The 16,835-nt window shown below is 37.8% G+C and overlaps 1 protein-coding gene across 2 annotated transcripts in view; it reads right to left on the bottom strand.

The window, feature by feature from the left end:
- The window catches only part of MCTP1 (multiple C2 domains, transmembrane 1), a 448,818-nt gene that overhangs the window by 332,022 nt on the left and 99,961 nt on the right, over positions 1-16,835 (bottom strand). Inside the window, exon 1 of one of the 2 annotated variants that reach the window (XM_014543975.1) lies at positions 3,971-4,146. The exons of the other annotated variant lie outside the window; for it this stretch is intronic. The gene's annotated coding sequence lies outside the window, so the exon portion shown is untranslated. Of the gene's footprint in view, positions 1-3,970; positions 4,147-16,835 lie in introns of those variants that run through there. 2 annotated transcript variants of the gene reach the window in all.

A 16,835-nucleotide genomic window follows, 5' to 3' on the forward strand; every position in this document is an offset into this window, starting at 1 on the left:
TCAAAACGTACGAAGAAGTGGAAAATTGGGTCTCTGAATTGTTTGCCTCAAAACAAGAAAAGTTCTATTGGGACGGTATCCACAAATTACCTGAAAGATGGGGGGAAGTGTGTAGCTAGTGAATAAAGCACTTTTGATGCTTCTCTTGAAATTATTGTGTTTTCTTTGATTACAAAATCTGCATTATTAACCGGTACACCTGGTATATCCCTGACGCTCCTGTTTGGACATGTTTTCTGAAATATATTGTTATACTTTTTTTTCCATAGCTTGAAGCAAATGGCCTGCACCTGAAGAAGACAGGATACACTCCCCAACTGACTCAGGCACTCCCCTCTCCCTGACTGAGTTGTGTGCCCACCAGATATCCTGCTATCTTCCAAGGACATCCTGTTGCTCAGGCAGCTACCCCAGCTGGCTGGTGCAACCTGACCCAGGCCCTATATAAGAGAACATAAACACTCCCTCGGTGCTGACACTGAAACACTGGTCTTAGCCCACTGTGAGAGAATGTAATAAAATTTCTTAAACTCTTACAACATCTCTTGGCCTGGCTCCTGTTGGTGTGGACTTAACACTTACCACTTAACTTTTTATTTAAAAGCATCTGTTTAAAAGAGAAGGTTCTTGCATAGCATTTGAATTAATTTTCTAAAAGAAAATTTTCCCAATGTATTGCTACTTTACTGATTTCATTATTATTGTTATTATTATTATTATTATTATTATTATTATTAGAGAGCGAGAGGAAGGAGGAGAGTGAGGGAGGGAGAAAAAGAGAAAGAGAAACATCAATTGTTTTCACTTATTTATGCAATCATTGGTTGATTCCTGTCTGTGCCTGACTGGGTATGGAACCCGCAACCTTGGCCTATCAGGAGGACGCTCGCTCTCACCAGCTAAGCTACCCAGCCAGGGCGCAGTGTATTGCTACATTCATGTGGATATATTAACAAACTTAATTTTTGATAAAATAAATGAAACAGTATTATTTTATCATAACTATATATTCCACCAGTTAGTAAAAGTTTTATTTTACTTTCATATAATAAGTGATATAAAATTATTTAAAGGTCAATTAATCTTTTTAATAAATAAAAATATTCATAACAAAATAAAAGTAGCATACTGATTTACTCAACATCTTGATATAATGAAAACAAGTGTATTCTGAGTGCTGATTGAAATTTTATTATATTTTGCTACAGCAGAACCTTACTTTCCAATATTCTTAATTAGTATGCTTTCTGCAGACATTTGCAAATACACAAGTCACCAGGAAGTACTACCTCAGGAGTAATAGAGGGCCCAGACAACTTGAAAGTTCATCTTGTATTTATAAACCAAGGGGAGAAAAGAGTCATATCATTTTTTTTGATATGACTCTACAGAAGTTTCAGCTTCTACTTGGTCTGACCTCATGAACCTAAGACAGTACCTGGTAAGGACAATGCAGTGTAGTGTTAACTCAGAAATGGACTTCCTAATGGAACTTAGGGTCATTATTGGGGCCTCTTTTGTCTGTCTTGTCTGGGGAATGCTGGGACCCTCAAAACTTTTCATAGGAATTAAATGCATGCGAGCACTTGTAGCCCAAAAAGGACACTTAAATAGAACCCTGGGAACTTTTGCCAAGTCCCCAAGAGACCTAGGCTGGGATGCAGGAAAGACAGTGTCTCATCCTCACACTCCAGGAGACCCTCTTGAGAAGAATGGGACATGCCGGAGCTTCTGGCACTAGCATCAAGCCTGGGAACACGGCTAAGAGGGAAGTCCAGGAATTGTCCCTACATGAGTTTCCACCAGGAACAGCTGGAACACATGTCAGACTAAGCAGAACTGGTGCTAGTAGATGTTTGTTCCAGCACGTTTCATCTTCAAGAGAATAATTTGGTTCACAATGGGCACAATATCCAGAACAAACATGATGACTAGGCTTTCAATATTCTCCATCCCACGAAGGGAGAATACATTTTCCCACCACATCTAGTAGGTTTAGAGGCCCAGCAATCCCAAGTAGAGGCTTAAATCTATTACTGAATCCCTAAAAACACCAAGTGTACCAGGACCATAGAGCTCATTAGAAGGAGGGTAATCTAGTTTCAAACTTACGATCTATTTTGCATTTGTGGTCTGTTGCCAATTGCTACCATTCCTTATTTGTAACAATTCCTGGGGGTGGTGATCACCTGCAGGCATCTTTCTGGGGAACCACCATGCCCTATTCTTAGGACATATGATTTCAGTGGAGCTGACCACAGGTGGGCTGCTCCTGACCCAGGTCTGGCCAGAATACACTATTCCCCTGCAAACAGTGATGGGTTCAGGGACGATGAGGCCACATAAGGCCACTGAGACTCCCAGGATCAGACCAGGACTTATGCTAAAGATACCTACATATACGGTTCTCCTGAGCAGGCTAGCTGTCGGGGCAAGTAAGTCCGAAGCGGCGGGGGGGATCCTCTTTGCCTCCACATGCAGGGAGCCTGCCAACACAGAGGACAGCAGGATCCAAGGCAGAAAGAAAAAGGGAGAAGCACCGTGTACTGATGACAATGAGGACACCCTTGGGTCCTGACAAGTCTGATGTGTATCCCTGGATAGCTCAAATACTGGAGCCAATAAATTCCCATTTTGTTCAGGCTGGTTTTTCCATCACTTGAAAATCAGAGAATCCTGACTGACTTGCTTATATTTCTCTATTCGCTTCAATTCAACAAGCATTGATTGAGGACCCGCTGAAAGCGAGGACCTGTGCTAGGTGCTGGGACTACAATATGAGTGAAATATAGTTGCTCATCTCATGGGAGTTCTGTGTTTGGCAGTAAACCCAAGATTCAGAGGTTCCCTCCAGGTTAGCAGGTCACGTGCTGTTTTGAAAGCACAAGTCATGGATGTCTGTACTGACCCCATCTCACTGGACCAGAACAGTCATTTTGAAGGGCAAGGAGAGGGAATAACACTCTAGTGGAAAGGACGCTTTAGAAAACATAAAACTGGCTATGTCGTTTTTCAGACTAATAAAGAATAAAATTGTCCTTGTGACACTATTCTATCAGAAGCAAAATTAAAAACAGTATTCTAAAACATAATAGAGAATATTGTATTCAGAGCTCACTGTACCAAATATAACCACGTAAAAAAAATAAATTCATACTAAATTTAGTTGAGTGTTAATTATGAGGGAGATAAAAAATAAACTCAGAGAGAGCATGAAACATGAGTACACAATAATTTAGGAGTTTATGTACATAGTTTTGTATTTAAAATTATTTACTTTGAGAACTTCAAGCTTTGTCCAAAGAGACCCTGTCCAAAGATCCTGTATTAATATCATTCACCATTTATAAATAAACAGTAACACTTGATCACAAAAGTTTCTTAAGTAGGTCATAATAAAAAAAGATAAAATAAGAATTAGCATATAACTTTTACAGAAATAAATCTGGTGAAAAGAAAACTCTAAGTAAAACTAAGAAGTAAAGTTTGGTTTTAGCCCTAACTTTTCTGAGCTCTCAGCTTTATTTTATACTATTCTGCAGCTGCCATGTGCTCCTCTCTTCTATTAATTTGGAAAATTCTCCAAATTCTAAAGGTATTTATCTCCTTTTTGTCCAAGAATTGACCACCCACAATTCTTCAGCAAGGAAGAATGATATGCTGATACGGAGTCTGAAAAGCAATTTTCCTCAGGTGGGATGTGGCTAGGAAAGCTTCAATCAATTTTCTGTCCATTTAGTCTCACCATTCAGAGGCACTATGAATGGCTGTATCAAAAGAGAATTTGGCAGTTCACTTTCCAATAACATGGTTACAACAGGGCAAAGGAATCAGCCAAATCAATCTGAGTGTGCACTACAGTTCAGAAAAACAAGACATCTGTGCTCTACATTCCTTTTTATTTCCATACCTTGGGTTTATTTTACTTTCTCCAGTATCCTAGGAATTTTTTTAAAAGACTGAGCCTTACCTGAGCTGCCCTTAGGAAAGGGATGTTTCACTCTCTTCAAGTGCTCTTGGCTTCAGGTACAGTTATGGGAGCAGCCAGCCTGACTCTGGACCACACATGGAGGACCAGATGGAAACCAAGACCCTTTGCTAACAGTCCGGACAGCTCCCTCCTTCCAGGTCTCAGGCACTGACACTCTCCATTAGCTGGCACCAAGCAAACTCACCAAATAACTCACAGCCAGGTGTTAATGATTAATAGTAAGTTTAATGTATTATGGCTCAAACACGAGCCAATGATATATTTTAAAAGAGCAAAGCAAAGGGGATGGGATATTACAATGGAACCTCAACAACTGAGGCAGCTTGTAAAGTTTGTAGACCAATAAGCATCCTAACAGCCTTCAAATAAAATCAATTTTATAAAAGTGATCCCAACTATCATAAAGAAAAGAATGGCCTTGCTAACAACTGGTAAGTCACCCATGTCCACATACCTTTCCCTTTTGTACCATCTGTGCTGTTTCATGGGTCATAATATCCACCAGTACACGTAAGAAGGTCCCTCACATCTAGTGAATGCTGATAAATATTTGTGAAGGAGCCTTACATGGGCTAAAAGAAATCCAAAACAATCAACATAGCCTTAAAAGAATGAAAATCCAGAAAGAAATATTAATTGGTAGAAACAATAAGTGGCTATGTATTGCTCAGTATCTACTACATGACTGATTTTACTTAAAAAAATTAAAACAACACTTAATATGGCATTTGAAGGAATCACAAAAGAAGTAAAATTATTTTCATTGTAAAATTAGTGGATGCCTGGCACATGAGGGTTGCCTGTAAGGACATGTTCAGCACATTCACAAATTTACCAAGAGTCTGAATTAACCAGCACACATACTAAGGTCCATGACCTTTTTCCATCAGGAGGCTCAGCTGCTCTCATAGATTATCCAGAATTCAGGGATGTGCATTCAACAAATTCAGTCTTGACCACTTAGGTTTCCCCTAACACCAAAACAAACAAACAGAAAACAAAAAACGAAACCACCTATATTTCCCAATAGAGGAGGATGCACTCTTTGAGCAAAAGCAAGGCAGGCCCTAGCTGGTTTGGCTCAGTGGATAGAGCATCGGCCCCGGGAAATGAAGAGTCCCAGGTTCAATTCTGGTCAAGGGCACATACCTCGGTGGCAGGCCAGGGCCCTGGTTGGACTGTACCTCGGTGGTAGGCCCTGACCTGCTTGGGCCCATGGGGGAGGCAACCAATCCATCAATGTTTCTCTCTGTGTCTCTTCCCCTCCCTTCCATTCACTCTAAAAAATAGAAAAATATCCTCGGGTGAGGATTAACAACAACAAAAAAAGCAAGACAGATATCATTGGAAATATAAAAATAATACAAACTAGAGTCAATTTACAATGCTGAGATGCCCAATAAAATTCTAAAAGCCCTTCCCCCTCAAACTGGCAGATACTTATAAAATCATTATCAGAATAATTACATTTTAAGTATCTTTTATTCTGAATACAAATTCTCAGAAGATGGGGACATTTTTGCTCACCAAGTGAGGTGCTTGATTTGCTAGCCATATTCTCTTTACTCTTACCCCTTCAGGCTATCCCTTTAAATTCCAAAGTCTTCAAACTATAGATTGAAAAAAAAATTTAGTACAGAAAGAGTCAGAGCTGGATCATCAATTTCAAGTCTAATTTTACAATTGAGGATGGTGAGAACTTGCCTAAGGTCACACAGAAGCAGAAAATAAGATCAGAAGACAAATCTACTGACTTCAACGAGGGAGTTCTTTCTTTCTTTCTTTCTTTCTTTCTTTCTTTCTTTCTTTCTTTCTTTCTTTCTTTCTTTCTTATTTAAAGTATTACATATGTATCCTGAGGGAGCATTTTCTTATGCACCTACCTTATATCTCAGCCCAGCAGTTCTTGGTCATGACATTCTGCTGTAGGTTAATTAATACCTTTGTCAGAAGACAATTTACTTATATCAATACTTCATCAGTTCAAACGTTTGCGGACAAGCAAAACAAGTCAGAAGTACTTTTGCATAAATTCCCATTTCCTTTTAGAAGGAATATGCAAATTTTTTTTTTTTAAAAAAAAAAGAGTAGGTAGGTTTACTGGATTTAGAATTCTTACACTCAGCTAGTGGGCATGAAATATTCTCCCCAAAGCAACATGGCTTTTCAAAACAAATTACCACTGGGCTTTCCACAGAATCTTCTCTAATCAGGTGGGATCAACTTGCACTGGGCAGAAACAGCTTACTCTGCAACAAAATTTGAGGACCCTGTCACCCCACCATCACCACCACCACCATAATACAGATACTGTGAATCCAGCAAACTTATCCACTCTTACTTCGTGTGTTTTTCTGGGAAGCAGCTACCTAGCCAGTTACATTTACCAGCAACCTCTGCAATCTATATGGGACCATATTTACCAGAATGTAAAGAGATGTATGTCACTTAATAGCCAAAGTGAATGAAAGAGTCTGTGTCTTCTCTTCTCTGTCCTTTATCCTTCTCCTTCTGCCTGAACATGAGGATTCCAAGACCCCCAGCAAACAACAGTCCAAATATGAAAGGAACCTGGATTCCAGGAACGCTCAGAAAGACACACACTAGGTGTTGTGTGAGTGAGAAATCAACTTCTATTGTGTTAAGCCACTGACTTTTTTTGGTTTATTTTTTATAACCACTAGCAAAACCCTAAGTGACACATTGACTTTACTAGCTATCATCTATGGGCAAAGCAGACATTCTGATACTAGTTGCTGCCAATAAATAAGGAATAGAACATATCAATTTTATTATTAAACTAGAAGCCCAGTGCACAAAGTCATGCACGGGTGGGGTCCCTCGACCTGGCCGGAGATCGGGGCCAATGGGGGTGGGGGGCGGCCTGCTGGGGGGAGGGACCACGAGAGGTTGGCCCCAGCAGCAAGCTAACCAATGGCCAATTCCACAAGGAATCAGGCTCTCTCCTCCCTCCAGTCTGGGTCCAGGGTGCAGGTGAACCAGATTCAGGGCTGTCAGGGCCCCAGCAGCAAGGTCTAGGTCAGTGCATGTCATAGCTACTGGCTAGTCGTCCAGTCTATCCAGTCATTCCAGTTGTTCAGTCATAACGGTCGCGTAGGCTTTTATATATATAGAAGATTTTCCCCCTGTCTAGCTTGCTTCCAAGATCACAGTCACTGGCTAGGCTAAAATAAGTTCAGCCAAAATTCAGAAGTTCTTAGAGTCAAGCCAAGCATTTAAAAAGACATTTTTATTCTGTCACTATGGTGAGTGATAAGATTTATTACAAAATAACACCTGACTTTAGATTTCTGCTATCATTTATGTCTCTGTTAAGTTTCTGAAATCCATGTGAGAGATTGTACTATTTTGAAGGGGGAAAAAGCATTAATTCCAGGTGCTAAGGTGCAAGATTCTTTTGGAAACACCTTACAAATCTGTAATAAATGAGGTCCTAAAACCTGTTCATATATTCAAGGTTCCGACTAAAATTAAAGTTGTGCCTCCTTTTTATTTAAAAAATACACAAGGTATAAATCTCCTGTGGCCAGTAAGTCTTTGTTCAAATGATCATTTAAATACCAATGGAAATGTTTATTGTCTATTTTGCATGCTTTTATAAGAACTAGTAATGGTGACTCCCTCTTTAGAAAGAATAAGGAAAAAAATAGAGGCGCTAGTTTTTGATTTGGACTAAGCTAGGAAAATCTGACCAGGAAGGTGCCTTCCCACGGGGCAGCTGAAAACCAAAGGCTGGAAATAAAGGGAAGAGGGGAGTCCCACAGTGTGTCACAGCTGTGGCTGACAGGATGACGATTCTGAGACCCTCTACTTCCTACCAAACCCAAAATCTATTTTCCCGCTTAGCTTATAGTTAGTTAATATCAGACGTTGCTTGCATTCTCACACTCTCAAATCCTTAAGCAATTTCACCCATTTTAACTTTGTGTCATACTTCTGAAAAAACAAGGCGAGATTACCCAGAAAGAGTTTTGATGTAGACAGAACTTTTTACTTAAAACTATACATACAAAAAAAACCTTATTATCTTCAAAAAGGGTCTAGCTTACCTAAATTGAACATTAAAAATCAGTAAGCCCTGGCTGGTTTGGCTCCATGGTTAGAGCATTGGCCCAAGGGTGGAAGGATTGCGGGGTTCGATTCCCTGTCAAGGGCATGTATCTGGGTTGCGGATTCAATCCCAGGCTGGGGCAGGAGGCCACCAATCCATGTGTCTCTCTCACATCAGCTCTCTCCCTCTCCCTCTCCCTCTCCCCCCTCCTTTCCACTCTCTCTAAAAATCAATGGAGAAAAAAAAATCTTTACTTATTGGGTGATGATTATTAAAAAATCAGTAAAATAGTTTTTCCAATAATTGTGACAAAATAACCAATTAATTTCCTGTGTTAATTTTTATCAGTTTTATAAAAATACTTCCTTCATGATGCTTTCCTTATCTTTTTCTGATGGATGTCATGTCTTTCCTTTTATTGATGTACCTTTTATGGCACTGTTTACCTCTTTAATTTGTTTTTTTCTAGCTATTTGCACACAGCTTATCTATACCAGCAGACCCAAGCTCTGAGGAAGCACATCTAATTTACCTTGGCCTTTTCTGTACATCTCTACCTCATATAGTGCCAAGCCAAACATTTTTAAAACAAATGTTTTGAAAGAAGCACACACACTGTAGAACACTATCAACTGGACCCCATTTGTAATGTCTTACAGAAAAAAATCCCTTTCCACATTTCAGTACAGGTGAGGACACCATTTCTGTGCCTTGCATAACAAGGAGGTGCTGCTAGACATTTTCCTAATAACTAAACTTTGCTCTGAATAATGCCAGAGAGCAGTTCTCAAGTTAACATCAGTAGATCTGTATCTAGAATAAATGCCCAAACACAAGCATTTAAAAAAGATATTGACTTAATCACCTTATTAGATGTTGTGTTGGAACTATTCCACAGTATTTCACCTACATCATTAGGTGACATTTTAAAATCAGAATATTATATTTTTAAATGCTAGTTACATACAACACAATGTAGCCTAAAGTCTGAAAATTATTAAAGATTGGGAGTAATTTTTTAAATGTTTTTAATTTTTGTTTAAAGGTCTAAATAGAAGCCTAGCAAACCCTCCTCATTTATTTATCTACCACAATTCTAATTTGTCTTTTTTTCCCAAGAAGTAATAAGAAGTCAAATTATACTTTATCCAATCTAAGATATTTATTTATTGTGCCATTAAGAAATAAAAGCATTGCCAACTAATTGTAAGATGCCAACAATTATAAGAAACATTTTAATTTCAGAATCAATGAAATGAGTTACTTAGCAGAGAACATGTAAGATGAAATAAACATGGAAATATGAAAAGAATGAAAGAAATACTTATTAAGAGTTAACTATTTTCTTTTATGATGTCTACTTATTGTTCTCAATATCATTATTTATATAATTATAGTGTCTATACTTTTAAAAGTATAATATATAGTCAGATTTTTAGTGATGTATTTTTATTAACTATTATGTTAGTGTAACCTCAAAGGTCAAGAGTAGAGTGTTGTATATACTTAGATATTGGTAAACTTGATTCCCTCCAAAGAGAACTAGGTAATAAAATACACTATAGGAAAGAGAATCTTCACTGTCTTTAAGTACCTTTTGAGCTAACTGCCATGTGCATATATTAACTACGCAAATTAAAAAATAAAACTAAAATAGCTTCTCTTTTTTTATAAAAATTGGGAAAAGAGAATATAATATGTAAAATGTTTGATTTTTCTAATGATTGGTTTAGGAAAAAAAAACAACAATTACAAACAGGGTTTATGAGCTTAGACTCATTGCAGGGTTTACCCAAAGTTTAGATGTCACTGAGGATCCATTAAGTGTATTTCAGAAGAGAAAACAGTTTTCCTTTAAGAGATGACATCCATCCTGAGATTTGCAAGAAAAACACCCACCTCTTTGCATGGGAAATGTCTGTCCGCCTTTTCACTGAAAACATTCACTGGGCTTCAGGAGGGGCAGAATTTACCATTCAGAACAAGATGATACTTTTAGTTTACAGAAATAATTTGGATTATAACAAGATCTGATCGTTTGGGATAAAGCCAAGTAGCAGTGTACAAATACGGGTTTTCTGGGGCATTCTTTGATGTCTAAATGCACAAAGGAGAAAAGAATTTTAAGGGTTATACATACAAATTGAAGAGTACTATCCTGTGTGCCCTACCTGTGGCCTCAGAGGGGCCATGGAAGTCCTGCATTTCTCCACCCAGCAGTGACCTGCTGTGGTGTAGATTAGGACTCCAGATAAATGAAGGTTTAAGACGAATTTTTACTTTTGAGTTTTCACCAGACTACCTCCAGCCGCCTAGCATTCTCTGCTTCAGAAAGTTTCAAATTTGAACCATAGGAGGGGGTGGTGGGTGAAGATGAGTGAACTGACAGATTTGTGTGGGAACACACATAATATCTGTCAGACTGTCTTTATAAAATGGGAAAATATAAAATGGGAAACGTCACTTTATAAAATGGGAGAATCTGATTCAAAATGTATGGATTAAACAAAGGACTCAAACCGATGCTTTAAAGCGTTCCTGACATCTTAGAAACTACTCAGCTTTTGATTCCCAATCCTCTCGGCCGTGATGCTGTGTCCAAGTACACATTTCAAAGTATCTGCAGCATGTATCTGGCTAGAACATGTGCCACAGAAAACCAGTTCTTGCATTATGGGCACTCTCCCCCTTACCAGAACACTCCCATAGGCTTTCAGCACCAAAGCCAACCCTAGATATCCCCAGCAGCACTCCAGAGAGAATCTGGTTCAATTTTCACTGGATATAGTCTTGCATTTTCCATGGCCTTTCTGTCAGTGAGACTTGAAAGACTGAGGGAAGGGGATTTTTGCAGGAGTGAGTAGAGAGAGGAATCAATAGTTTTGTCCTGGCCAATGTGAAGTTAGAGATGCCTAACAGAAATCAGAGCAGAGAAGTCACTTAGGCTTTTGACTCTGTGCAAGGGTCCTCAAACTTTTTAAACAGGGGGCCAATTCACTGTCCCTCAGACCGTTGGAGGGCCGGACTATAGTTTAAAAAAAAAACTATGAACAAATTCCTATGCACACTGCACATATCTTATTTTGAAGTAAAAAAACAAAACGGGAACAAATACAATATTTGTCTTTGCATGTGGCCCACGGGCTGTAGTTTGAGGACCCCTGCTGTAAAGTCTGGATGGAGCTCATGGGAAAAAATAACATTTGAGAGTCAGCAGTGTAGAGATGGGACTCTACACTGTGAGACCAGGGTGCAACGTAAAGAACGGGGCTGAGAACACAGCTCTAGGGAACTGCAACCTTCGAAGGGCTGATGGAGAAGAAGGAACCAGCAAATAAGATTCAGAGAGAATAACCAAGAATGCAAGAAATTAAAACTAATAAGTTAATTAAAATAAAATTTAAAACATGATGGTTCACGGAGAACTAGAGATGAAGTGGTTCATGTTAAGTGCTGCTGAGATGGGAAGTAGGGTATTGATAAAGAACAGTGCAGTCAGAGGAGAAATCATAAACCAGACTGCTTCAGGTTCAAATCCTGGCTGCATCATTTTACACAGTGAGACCTTGTCAGGTTATTTAGCTTTCCAGTGCTTTCATTTGTAAAATGGGTATTATAATCAGACCTACCTTATAAAGGTGATAGTAAAATTTAAATTAGTTAATATAGATTAAATAATTAGAATATTGCCTAACACACAGTAGGCATTATAGAGGTGGTATTATTATGATGATGATGATCATCACCTTTGGCTTTGGCAAGATGTTGACCTTGGTAGAAGCCATTTCAGTGACATTGTAAGAATAAAAACCTACTTTACTATATTGAGACAGTAAGAGATGAAGAAAAGCGTAGAGTGAGAAGAAACACTTTAAGCTATGAAGGAAATGGAGGAGTAGATGGAGAATGACATGTTGAAAGAGGAATTTTTGCTCCTTTAATTAGAAATGAGTGATATTAATTCATGTTTATATGCAAAATGGGAATTATTCAGGAAAAAGGGAAAAAATCCAGAAATAAGAGGGAAAGAGATCATTGAAAGAGTCAAGCTCTGAGCAGTGGTTGGGATCTGGAGCCTAAATGGAGCAGGACTTTGCCTGCCATCATCATAAGAGATGGTCAGCCAGGGCCATAGGTCAGTAGATTTGGGTAGTGAGAAGATGAAGTACAGCATGTCTAAGTGTATTTATTTCTCTGAAAATATTTGGAGAAACTATCAACTGGGAAAGGTTTCTGGAGTTTTAAGAAGAAAGAAGAGTAAAAACATTGTCTAAGAGAAGGTGACTTTATTATATAAGAGGGGTAGGATTGCCTGGCAGTGTTAAGCATCTATTTCAAATTCGTAGTAATAAATTGTAGTGAGTCAGGTCAGCATTATTCCAAAATATCCTTTCAAAAGCACTTCCAGTGCTTTATATAAAGAAAATACATAACACATTTCTCTTGTATTCTCTCCACCTTAGATAGTTGAACTTTAATATAACTTATTTAAAAATGTTATTATTTGACTTAAGAATTTGATTATTTCTTTAATACACAGGGAGTTACATATAAATATTTTATTATTCAATTAAAACATTCATTTTTCAAACTGAAACATGAAATTTCTCAAAGATTATGATTATTTTTCAAATAAATCAATATTAGGGCCATATCTAGTCAGATAATATATTTCAGGACACCAGTAATTGAATGTCTGTTATGCTTTAGGTTCTGAAATGCAGTACTTTCTTGTTTGAATCTGAGAAGGATTCCCAAACTGTATTCTGATATGTTTTCTCTTTAAAATGATCCTCCTATTTGCAATCCTTGCTCCTTCCATCACTATCATTTATGATACATATGCTGAATGTATAATATTATCCTAGCCTTTACAGAAAAGCAAAGTCATAATTCCTATGTTTGTGGAACTTACACATTCTATTATTTTCCATAAATATATAATCCTACTATCCTGGATTTTATGATGACTAAAACCACTCAGTCAAATGATTCAATAAAATATAAAGGGTTGTTAGGGACCTCAAAGATATTTCTCCCATTTTTTTCTTTCTCTTCTTACATCACCTCAGGACTTTCATCTTCTATATGTCTTTTTATCTTGTTTTAGAATTTAAAAGTGCTTTTATCTGGACATCAAAGGTATTACTTCACATAGAAGAGATTATAGTTAAACATAAGATCTTTCTTTCAATAAACTTCAGTAGTGATCAGCAATCAAGAATTGGGGTGCATTGAACTTTTATCCTTAAAAAGCCAACCTTTTAAAAGGTCAATCATTTTTTAACACTGAAATGTCACACACATTAAACATTAGGATGTACATGTTTTATGAGGAAGGTAGGGGAATGATGTCCATTAATTATTAGGAAATTAGTCCAATGTGCAACTCTTAGGTTTGTACCTCCCAACCTAATTGCTTGTTCAATTGATGGTATTTATCTTTTTAGGGTGTTCAAATGACTCAAGTATTGTATGGACTGAATTGAGTCCTACCAAAATTTATATGATCAGGCCCTAAGCTCCAATGTGATGCTATTGGAGGTAATTAGTGGTAAACAAAGTAATAAGGCTGGGGCCCTATTCCAAGGGGATAAGTGCCCTTATAAGAGGATGAAGAGACACCAGAATGTGTTCATTCTCTCTCTCTCTGCACAAGCACAGAGGAAAGACCATGTGAGAACCATCTGCCAACCATCTGCAAGCCAAGAAGAGGTTCTTACCAGAAACTGAATGTGCTGGCACCTTGTCTTGGACTTCTGGTCTCCAGAACTGTGGGGAAATAAATTTCCATTGCTTAAACCACCCAATCTATGGTATTTTGATATGGTAGCTCAAGCAGATTAATACAAGTATATATTTATTTACTTCTAGGTACGTCAACTGTCTTGTTTGAGTTTTGATGGAATCATTTTAAACATATAAACTTATATTGAGGACAAAGCAATAATGTGATCACAATATAACTATTTGCTATTAGCTAATTAACCTCAGCTGCCACCTGAGTCCCAGGTTTCCAACCCCCTAATTCTGTTCTACTCTTTCTTTTTTTGTCATAGTAGTTACCACTTCTAACATACTATATGATTTACTTAATTTACTTCTAACATACTATATGATTTACTTAATTTCATTTGCTTTGTAACTTTTTTTATCTCTCAATTCCACACTAAAATGTAAATTCTTCTAAGGCAGGTCTCTCTGTCTTTATTCATTGATGTATTCCAAGCACCCAGAATAAAGCTGGTTTTGGAGTAGACATTCAAGATTGGATGAATGAATAAATGAATATAAGTTTTATTAAGTGAAGTAAATTGATTTTTGAACATGTATGATTTACTTAATTTACTTCTAACATACTATATGATTTACTTAATTTCATTTGCTTTGTAACTTTTTTTATCTCTCAATTCCACACTAAAATGTAAATTCTTCTAGGGCAGGTCTCTCTGTCTTTATTCATTGATGTATAAAAGTTCAATGCACCCCAATTTTTGATTGCTGATCACTACTGAAGTTTATTGAAAGAAAGATCTTATGTTTAACTATCCAGAATAAAGCTGGTTTTGGAGTAGACATTCAAGATTGGATGAATGAATGAATGAATGAATGAATATAAGTTTTATTAAGTGAAGTAAATTGATTTTTGAACATGTATTTCAGAATTTATAATTACATAAGTATGCCAACTCCTGACATAGTCACCCTAGGGAGGGGGCTCTATCTTTATTCCAGTTATGCCATTACTCAAAAAATAAGAATGTCTTAATCTTTGGTTTATGAGCAATATAAGAAATTAGTCTTATTACCTTATAGTTATATATTATTTTTCAATATAATTATTAATTTTTAGTTCAATCATCTATTTTCTTTTTCAACCTTGTTCAAAATGACTTGCAGTTCTCACCCAAAATCAAATTCAACCTGAAAAGGCAAAGATTTGTGACAATTTCATAGAGAATAAACAGCAATAAAAATCTCTCCTTGCACAATCACCAGAATTGAAGAAAGAGAGCCCCAGCGACATTCTACAATGTTATTAGTATCAGTACGGACTGCACATAACATTTGGGGCAGGACACATAACTATTGCTTCTCAAGAAGCATTTGGATGATCACATTTGACAGTGAGTTTGTTCTTTTATACCTGTGTTTTTCCATCTCTGGCTGATTTAATTAAAATTTTTAATTAAATACTGAGATGTGTAGGATATAAAGTACAAGAAGAAGCAAAGGCATAAAAAATTAACAAAGTGACACATCTTTAGAAGCTATTTCATGGGGCTACCTTTTATAAACAATCTCGTTTTTCCAGTAAAAAAGTATTGCATGCTTAATGGGGAAAACTCAAAAGACACATTAAAGAACAGAGAAGTGTTTTGATGGAATTTCCCGGTGTGCAGAAAATGAGTGAGAGGCAGGCAGGATGGCCGCACCTCCATCTCAACCAGCACTCTGGCTCTCCACTCACAGGCACCCTCACCTACTGCAGTTCCCTGACTGCTCCCCCTCTGGTCCTGCTGCCTCAGCACCTTTGTTAATGGCTCTTTCCTCTCCCAGGTGTGCTGTCCATTTTTCCCTTCATCTGGTAGCTCCGATCAGTACGGACTGCACATAACATTTGGGGCAGGACACATAACTATTGCTTCTCAAGAAGCATTTGGATGATCACATTTGACAGTGAGTTTGTTCTTTTATACCTGTGTTTTTCCATCTCTGGCTGATTTAATTAAAATTTTTAATTAAATACTGAGATGTGTAGGATATAAAGTACAAGAAGAAGCAAAGGCATAAAAAATTAACAAAGTGACACATCTTTAGAAGCTATTTCATGGGGCTACCTTTTACAAACAATCTCGTTTTTCCAGTAAAAAAGTATTGCATGCTTAATGGGGAAAACTCAAAAGACACATAAAAGAACAGAGAAGTGTTTTGATGGAATTTCCCAGTGTGCAGAAAATGAGTGTGAGGCAGGCAGGATGGCCACAGCTACATCTCAACCTGCACTCTGGCTCTCCACTCACAGGCACTCACCTACTGCAGTTCCCCGACTGCTCCTCCTCTGGTCCTGCTGCCTCAGCACCTTCGTTAATGGCTCTTTCCTCTCCCAGGTGTGCTGTCCATTTTTCCCTTCATCTGGTAGCTCCGCCTCACTAAACAGATCCTAGCTTTAACATTGCTCCCTCAGGGGAGCCTCCTGTCACTTCCAGATATGTTAGGTTCCTTCTATTTTGGCTTTGTAGCATTAATCACAGTGGATGGTTATAGAATGGGTGACTATTTGATTCAAACCTGTCTCCACAGTTATTTATGTAACACAAGGCCAGGAGCCATTATTGTTTTGCTCACTAGAAGTCCTTCCAGTGTTTCTCGATGGGCCCAGTGCAAATAGATGCTCAATAAATACATTCCTCCACTCTGCACACACTTTTCAAGGGATGACTGCCTGACAGGAAGCAGGTGAGGTGCTGGGAAAACTGGAGATGTGTATATCTTGATTCTAGCCAAGCTCTTTGGCTCATATGGAAATCATTACACCTGGTTATCAGGTCCCTCTGAGGAGGTCCTGAGCTGCTTTAAAATGTGAGCATTGTGCTAAGTGAAATAGGCCAGTCAGAGAAAGATAAATATCACATGATCTCACTCATTTGTGGAATATAATGAACAACATAAACTGATGAACAAAAACAGATCCAGAGACAGAAGCATTGATCAGACTGTCAAACCTCAGAGGGAAGGTAGAGGAGGGTGGGGGTAAGGGGGAGAGATCAA

The sequence above is a fragment of the Myotis brandtii genome, unplaced genomic scaffold (genome assembly GCF_000412655.1).
Source record: "Myotis brandtii unplaced genomic scaffold, ASM41265v1 scaffold344, whole genome shotgun sequence".
Taxonomy (NCBI): Eukaryota; Metazoa; Chordata; class Mammalia; order Chiroptera; family Vespertilionidae; genus Myotis; species Myotis brandtii.